Below are 8,483 nucleotides of genomic sequence, written 5' to 3'. Positions count from 1 at the left end.
CGCACGCTGCCCTTTCCTCTATATTCAAGATAGGGTCTGCACACACACACACACACACACACACACACACACACACACACACACACACACACACACACACACACACACACACACACACACACACGGTAGATGACCTCAGGGGTAAATAGAGCTATTAGTCAGCACTGAAGAGTCCAGAGTGTCCACAGGAGCTATCTACCAACATCACCCTGACTACAGCATTACTACAGGAATAGAAACATGACTTGGATGTTCCATTTCTACAAATTATTTAACTCTATATGAACTGGACCCCATCTGAACTGGACCCTGTCTGAACTGGACCCTGTCTGAACTGGACCCTATCTGAACTGGACCCTGTCTGAACTGGACCCTGTTTGAACTGGACCCTAACAGAACAAGACCCTATATCCAAACTGGACCCCATCTGAACTGGACCCTATCTGAACTGGACCCTGTCTGAACTGGACCCTGTTTGAACTGGACCCTAACAGAATAAGACCCTATATCCAAACTGGACCCCATCTGAACTGGACCCTGTCTGAACTGGACCCTATCTGAACTGGACCCTGTCTGAACTGGACCCTGTTTGAACTGGACCCTAACAGAACAAGACCCTATATCCAAACTGGACCCCATCTGAACTGGACCCTATCTGAACTGGACCCTGTCTGAACTGGACCCTGTTTGAACTGGACCCTAACAGAATAAGACCCTATATCCAAACTGGACCCCATCTGAACTGGACCCTATCTGAACTGGACCCTGTTTGAACTGGACCCTAACAGAACAAGACCCTATATCCAAACTGGACCCCATCTGAACTGGACCCTGTCTGAACTGGACCCTGTTTGAACTGGACCCTAACAGAACAAGACCTTATCTGAACTGGACCTTATCTGAACTGGACCCCATCTGAACGGGACCCCATCTGAACGGGACCCCATCTGACCTGGACCCTGTCTGACCTGGACCCTGTCTGAGCTGGACACTATTTGAACTGGAGTCATGATATAAGCAAGCTGAATTGAACCCAATCTGAAATGGACCACATCTGAAATGTACACAATCTGAACCGGACCCCATCTAAACTGGACCCTAACAGAACAAAACCCTATCTGAACTCAACCCTGTCTGAACTGGACCCTGTTTGAACTGGACCCCAACTGAACTGGACCCCAACTGAACTGGACCCTGTCTGCACTGGACCCTGTCTGAACTGGACCCTAACAGAACAAGACCCTATCTCGAACTGGACGCCAACTGAACTGGACCCCAACTGAACTGGACCCTGTCTGAACTGGACCCTGTCTGAACTGGACCCTGTTTGAACTGGACCCTATCTAAACTGGACCCTAACAGAACAAGACCCTATCTGAACTGGACCCTGTTTGAACTGGACCTTATCTGAACGGACCCCATCTAAACTGGACCCCATCTCGAACTGGACCCCATCTAAACTGGACCCCATCTAAACTGGACCCCATCTCGAACTGGACCCCATCTAAACTGGACCCTAACAGAACAAAACCCTGTCTGAACTGGACCTTATCTGAACGGACCCCATCTGAACGGACCCCATCTAAACTGGACCCCATCTCGAACTGGACCCTAACAGAACAAAACCCTGTCTGAACTGGACCCCATCTGATTTGGACCCTATCTGAACTGGACACTGTTTGAACTGGACACTGTTTGAACTGGACCCTGTCTGAACTGGACCCTAACAGAACAAAACCCTGTCTGAACTGGACCCCATCTGATTTGGACCCCATCTGATTTGGACCCTATCTGAACTGGACCCTGTTTGAACTGGACCCTATCTGATTTGGACCCTGTTTGAACTGGACCCTGTCTGAACTGGACCCCATCTGATTTGGACCCTATCTGAACTGGACCCTGTTTGAACTGGACCCTGTCTGAACTGGACCCTGTTTGAACTGGACCCTGTTTGAACTGGACCCTGTCTGAACTGGACCCTGTTTGAACTGGACCCTGTTTGAACTGGACCCTGTTTGAACTGGACCCTGTTTGTACTGGACCCTGTCTGAACTGGACCCTGTTTACATTTACATTACATTACATTTAAGCCATTTAGCAGACGCTTTTATCCAAAGCGACTTACAGTCATGTGTGCATACATTCTACGTATGGGTGGTCCCGGGGATCGAACCCACTACCCTGGCGTTACAAGCGCCATGCTCTACCAACTGAGCTCCAGAGCGACTTACAAATTGGTGCATTCACCTTATGACATCCAGTGGAACAGTCACTTTACAATAGTGCATCTAAATCTTAAAGGGGGGGGTGAGAGGGATTACTTATCCTATCCTAGGTATTCCTTAAAGAGGTGGGGTTTCAGGTGTCTCCGGAAGGTGGTGATTGACTCCGCTTTCCTGGCGTCGTGAGGGAGTTTGTTCCACCATTGGGGGGCCAGAGCAGCGAACAGTTTTGACTGGGCTGAGCGGGAGCTGTACTTCCTCAGTGGTAGGGAGGCGAGCAGGCCAGAGGTGGATGAACACAGTGCCCTTGTTTGGGTGTAGGGCCTGATCAGAGCCTGGAGGTACTGAGGTGCCGTTCCCCTCACAGCTCCGTAGACAAGCACCATGGTCTTGTAGCGGATGCGAGCTTCAACTGGAAGCCAGTGGAGAGAACGGAGGAGCGGGGTGACGTGAGAGAACTTGGGAAGGTTGAACACCAGGGAGCCCAGCCAACAGCGAGTTGCAGTAATCCAGACGGGAGATGACAAGTGCCTGGATTAGGACCTGCGCCGCTTCCTGTGTGAGGCAGGGTCGTACTCTGCGGATGTTGTAGAGCATGAACCTACAGGAACGGGCCACCGCCTTGATGTTAGTTGAGAACGACAGGGTGTTGTCCAGGATCACGCCAAGGTTCTTAGCGCTCTGGGAGGAGGACACAATGGAGTTGTTTGAACTGGACCTTATCTGAACTGGACCCTATCTGAACTGGACCTTATCTGAACTGGACCTTATCTGAACTGGACCTTATCTGAACGGACCCTATCTGAACGGACCCTATCTGAACGGACCCTAACAGAACAAGACCCTATCTGAACTTAACCCTGTCTGAACTGGACCCTAACAGAACAAGACCCTATCTGAACTCAACCCTGTCTGAACTGGACCCTAACAGAACAAAACCCTATCTGAACTCAACCCTGTCTGAACTGGACCCTAACAGAACAAGACCCTATCTGAACTGGACCCTAACAGAACAAGACCCTATCTGAACTCAACCCTGTCTGAACTGGACCCTAACAGAACAAGACCCTATCTGAACTCAACCCTGTCTGAACTGGACCCTAACAGAACAAGACCCTATCTGAACTGGACCCTAACAGAACAAGACCCTATCTGAACTCAACCCTGTCTGAACTGGACCCTAACAGAACAAGACCCTATCTGAACTCAACCCTGTCTGAACTGGACCCTAACAGAACAAGACCCTATCTGAACTGGACCCTAACAGAACAAGACCCTATCTGAACTCAACCCTGTCTGAACTGGACCCTAACAGAACAAGACCCTATCTGAACTCAACCCTGTCTGAACTGGACCCTAACAGAACAAGACCCCATCTGAACTGGACCCTATCAGAACAAGACCCCATCTGAACTGGACCTTAGCTGAACTAGACCTTGTCTGAACTGGACCCTATCTCGAACTGGACGCCAACTGAACTGGACCCTATCTGAACTGGACCCTATCTGAACTGGACCCTATCTGAACTGGACCCTGTTTGAACTGGACCGTGTTTGAACTGGACCCTGTTTGAACTGGACCCTGTCTGAACTGGACCCTGTTTGAACTCAACCCTGTCTGAACTGGACCCTGTCCGAACTGGACCCTGTTTGAACTGGACCCTGTCTGAACTGGACCCTAACAGAACAAGACCCCATCTGAACTGGACCTTAGCTGAACTAGACCTTGTCTGAACTGGACCCTGTCTGAACTGGACCCTAACAGAACAAGACCCTATCTGAACTGGACCTTATCTGAGCTGGACCCCATCTGAACGGGACCCCATCTGAACGGGACCCTATCTAAACTGGATCCCATCTCGAACTGGGTCCTAACCGAACAAGACCCCATCTGACCTGGACCCTGTCTGAGCTGGACACTATTTGAACTGGAGTCATGATACAAGCAAGCTGGATCTTAGGTTAGGGTTAGGGTTAGGGTTAGAGGGTTAGGGTTAGGTGCAGCAAACAAAGAGACACGGAGGAAGGCAGGAGAGAGAAGCTATGAGTACCAGACCAAGACGCGACTGTGGACTTTGTTGTAAACATAATATAGTGCGGCTAGATCGACATTTGAAGTCTGTACATGCACTTAAGTTTGGTACTATGGAATGGACGAATGCTATGCAATTTAGCCGGATTTCTACTGAGAGACAGCAGGCCGAATCAGTGCTTCAACCGCGGCCGTAGGACCCTGTGATTTTGCAGTGTTTACAAAGTGAGTTGTCTGTGGAGCAGCAGCTGGTGGACGAGTGTGATCAGACGGCAGGTTCTTCGACGGCGGTGCAGCCAACCAGTCAAGTGGATATTGAACTGTGCTCGGAACCGAGGGAGCAAGGCTGCGTCGTGACGACTTTCACTGATAGCGAGAGTGATGAAGACGGCAGTGTGCCGTCCCGAATTCAGGTTTGGAGTAATGCCATTTTGAACGAGTATGAAAACTATATTGTGGGTGTACACCCTTCAGTTAAACGAATTGACAATAGTCGCACCAGTATGTCCCGAGTACGGCAATTCCTCCACATTATGTCGGAGGGCAAGTCCGATGAAGGACTGTGTTTTCTGGATAACTACAGACGTGTGTCTGATTGGTATGCTCAATGTGACAGCCGTGGTTTGGCACCATCCACGTTAAAAATCTACCGAGCCGATGTTAGAAGTTTCCTCAATTATCTTATTCAGTTCCGGCCAGATGGTATGCAAGCTAAGGTCGCTGCAATTCGAAAGATGTTACTCTGCTTGGCGAAGATGGACAGGGACTCACGGCAGAGCCAGGCAACGTATAGGTCAAAATTCCGCCAACGCTGCAGGGACGAGGTGCTCAGCGCTGCGGAGTTAAAACGCTTTGTTGAGCTAAGCAATCAAGCCATTCCTTCAGTTCTAAGTAGGCTGGAGGAACGTGCCACATGCTCTGACAGGTGTAGGTTTGCAGCTCTCATGTCCAGCCGGTTGGCAATATTTAATGGCACTCGACGATCCCCAGTCACACTATTTAGTGTGAGTGATTTCAGTGAAGTAACCCCGGAAGGTGGGGGTTATCAGATGTGTGTAGCTTCCCACAAAACTAACTATAGCTTCGGGGAGTGCAGAATTGTTCTATGTCAGGAGGAATACACTTGGCTTCAACGATTCCATCAAATCAGGCCTCATCTGAGTGGAATGACCTCAGACACAGAACTGTTCTTTTTCACATCCTGTGGTCAACCCTACGCTAATCTGTGTGAGTATGTGGGGAAAATCTTTGCAGAGTTTGGCATTGGAAGGAAAGTGACCTTCGGTACAATTCGACGCAGTGTTGACACGTTGAACTTTAACCAAGGCTCAGTTACAGACCGGGGAACTGTTGCTGACCATATGTGTCACTCTCTGGAAACGCAGTCACGTTACTACCGGTACCATAATTTGCCCCAAAATGCCAGCCGGGCCCGGACACTGATTGAGGGTCAAATAAATCCATGATTAACTGATTAAATAAAGCATATTTGTTTGAAATTCACCCTTGTATTTGTGTCATTATGCATTAAAATGGTTAAAAATGTGTTTCATTTTGGGTTACCAGGTGCCTATTTTCAATCACCAGTTGCACATAAAACATAGTTTTATTTTAGAAAAGTTTGGACTTAAATTTTCCAACATCTTTTAGATTCATCCATATAATCATAGTAATATTACTTCCCAGAATGAATCTGTACTACTTTTTTAAATTCACTAGATGTCGCCAACTGTACCATCTATCAGTCTCCAAAGTGGGCATTAATATGAGAATGACCGGTAAGTGCATTTAGGAGAGTATTTTAATTTTCGGGTTCCCAGGTGCACGTTTTCAATCACCAGGTACACGGATGTATAGGGTGGTCCCCCATGGATAAAGGTCCGTGTTAGGGTGCTCCATAGCGGGCATGAATTTGTGGAACACCGCTAATGTAATTTCGGGTTACCAGGTACAGAGGTAGATCCTAATCCTCATCCACCGAAATGTCACAAAGTGTCCATAAAGCACTCAGGGAGGGCCCCCACGGATAGAGGGCCGTGGTAGGGTGTTGCCAGAGTGGGCATTAATATGAGAATGACCGAAAAGTGCATTTAGGAGAGTATTTTAATTTTCGGGTTCCCAGGTGCACGTTTTCAATCACCAGGTACACGGATGTATAGGGTCCCCCATGGATAAAGGTCCGTGTTAGGGTGCTCCATAGCGGGCATGAATTTGTGGAACACCACTAATGTAATTTCGGGTTACCAGGTACAGAGGTAGATCCTAATCCTCATCCACCGAAATGTCACAAAGTGTCCATAAAGCACTCAGGGAGGGCCCCCACGGATAGAGGGCCGTGGTAGGGTGTTGCCAGAGTGGGCATTAATATGAGAATGACCGAAAAGTGCATTTAGGAGAGTATTTTAATTTTCGGGTTCCCAGGTGCACGTTTTCAATCACCAGGTACACGGATGTATAGGGTCCCCCATGGATAAAGGTCCGTGTTAGGGTGCTCCATAGCGGGCATGCATGTCAGGAACACTGGGTAGTAAAAAAAAAAAACCTTCCATAAATCACTCAGGGAGGGCCCCCACGGCTAGAGGGCCGTAGTAGGGTGCTCCTATAGCGGGCATGCATGTCAGGAACACCTGTAGGTGCATTTAGGACCATATTTTAATTTTCGGGTTCCCAGGTACAGAGAGGTAGATCCTAATCCTCCGGGTTCCCAGGTACAGAGAGGTAGATCCTAATCCTCATCCACCGAAATGTCACAAAGTGTCCATAAAGCACTCAGGGAGGGCCCCCACGGATAGAGGGCCGTAGTAGGGTGCTCCTATAGCGGGCATGCATGTCAGGAACACCGGCAGGTGCATTTAGGACCAAAATTTTAATTTTAGTTCAAATGAGGCCTTACCTTCAAACACCTTGCGAGGTGACTACTTGAAATGAGATTGTCACAAAGTGTCCATAAATCACTCAGGGAGGGCCCCCACGGCTAGAGGGCCGTAGTAGGGTGCTCCTATAGCGGGCATGCATGTCAGGAACACCGGCAGGTGCATTTAGGACCATATTTTAATTTTTGGGTTCCCAGGTGCACGTTTTCAATCACCAGGTACACGGATGTATAGGGTCCCCCATGGATAAAAGTCCGTGTTAGGGTGCTCCATAGCGGGCATGAATTTGTGGAACACCGCTAATGTAATTTCGGGTTCCCAGGTGCACGTTTTCAATCACCAGGTGCACAGCTGAGAAAAGCGGGGACTTAGTCATTTTTTCGACCAAAATCTGTAATTTTCAAAAAATGATTAAAAATACTTCCAGAGGGGCTAGAGGTCCCATATTTCGTGTCATACCCTCTCTCTCAATGGGCAACAAGTAGAGCATGTACAAAACAAAATGCCCTGGTAGGAACCTATGTTTCCAGTAACATGCACTTGTGTAGCCCAAACTATAAACACAATTTTCTATTAAATGTTTCTATACAAAAACGGTTTTAATGACATGAAAATGCTCGTCTATGTGTGCCATTTCGTGCAAAAAAAACCCCATCCAGATTGGATGTGTACTTTTTGATTTATTCACGTTTTGGTGTACCGGAATAAAGCCCTAGATGGCGGAGCACACAAAAACCCTTTCAATTTCCGGGATTCCATCGATAGATTGGCCTGCCCGGTAAGTACACACTCAGTGGCGGGTCGACCAGACAGGTACCGGCGCGATTTCAGAAACCTGGTTTTTGACAAACAGACTTCCATGTCCTTGAGAGACGGGGGTGGTGTCAAACTGTTCAGCCCGAATAGAAAATGAGCAACGGACACTTTTGAGGGATGTGAGCCCCTCGGAACCATGGTACTTTGGACATTTTGCCGCCGGCGTCCGATTTAGTGGGTTGACCAGCCCCTATTTGTCCTAACTTTTGATCCACGTTTCCCAGCTTGGTGGTGGGAGGATATTGAGCCTTGTCCCTGGGCAGGTGCTCTATCCCAGCTATTACCTTGTGGGTTTGGTTCATCAATGACCATGGTTCTGGTCCTGACGGGATAGGACCGGTCCCTGGTTGTTCTTTGCTTAGTGCGCCCAGGTACAACATCTACGTTGTGAGTGGCTACCTGGTTGATCCTGCCAGTAGCATATGCTTGTCTCAAAGATTAAGCCATGCAAGTCTAAGTACACACGGCCGGTACAGTGAAACTGCGAATGGCTCATTAAGTAACATTATATAAGGTAGCATTGTTTAAATATATCACTAGC

This window comes from Oncorhynchus gorbuscha, linkage group LG07 (assembly GCF_021184085.1).
Source record: "Oncorhynchus gorbuscha isolate QuinsamMale2020 ecotype Even-year linkage group LG07, OgorEven_v1.0, whole genome shotgun sequence".
NCBI lineage: Eukaryota > Metazoa > Chordata > Actinopteri > Salmoniformes > Salmonidae > Oncorhynchus > Oncorhynchus gorbuscha.
The sequence above is the reverse complement of the archived record's forward strand: the minus strand, read 5'-3'. Positions refer to the sequence as shown.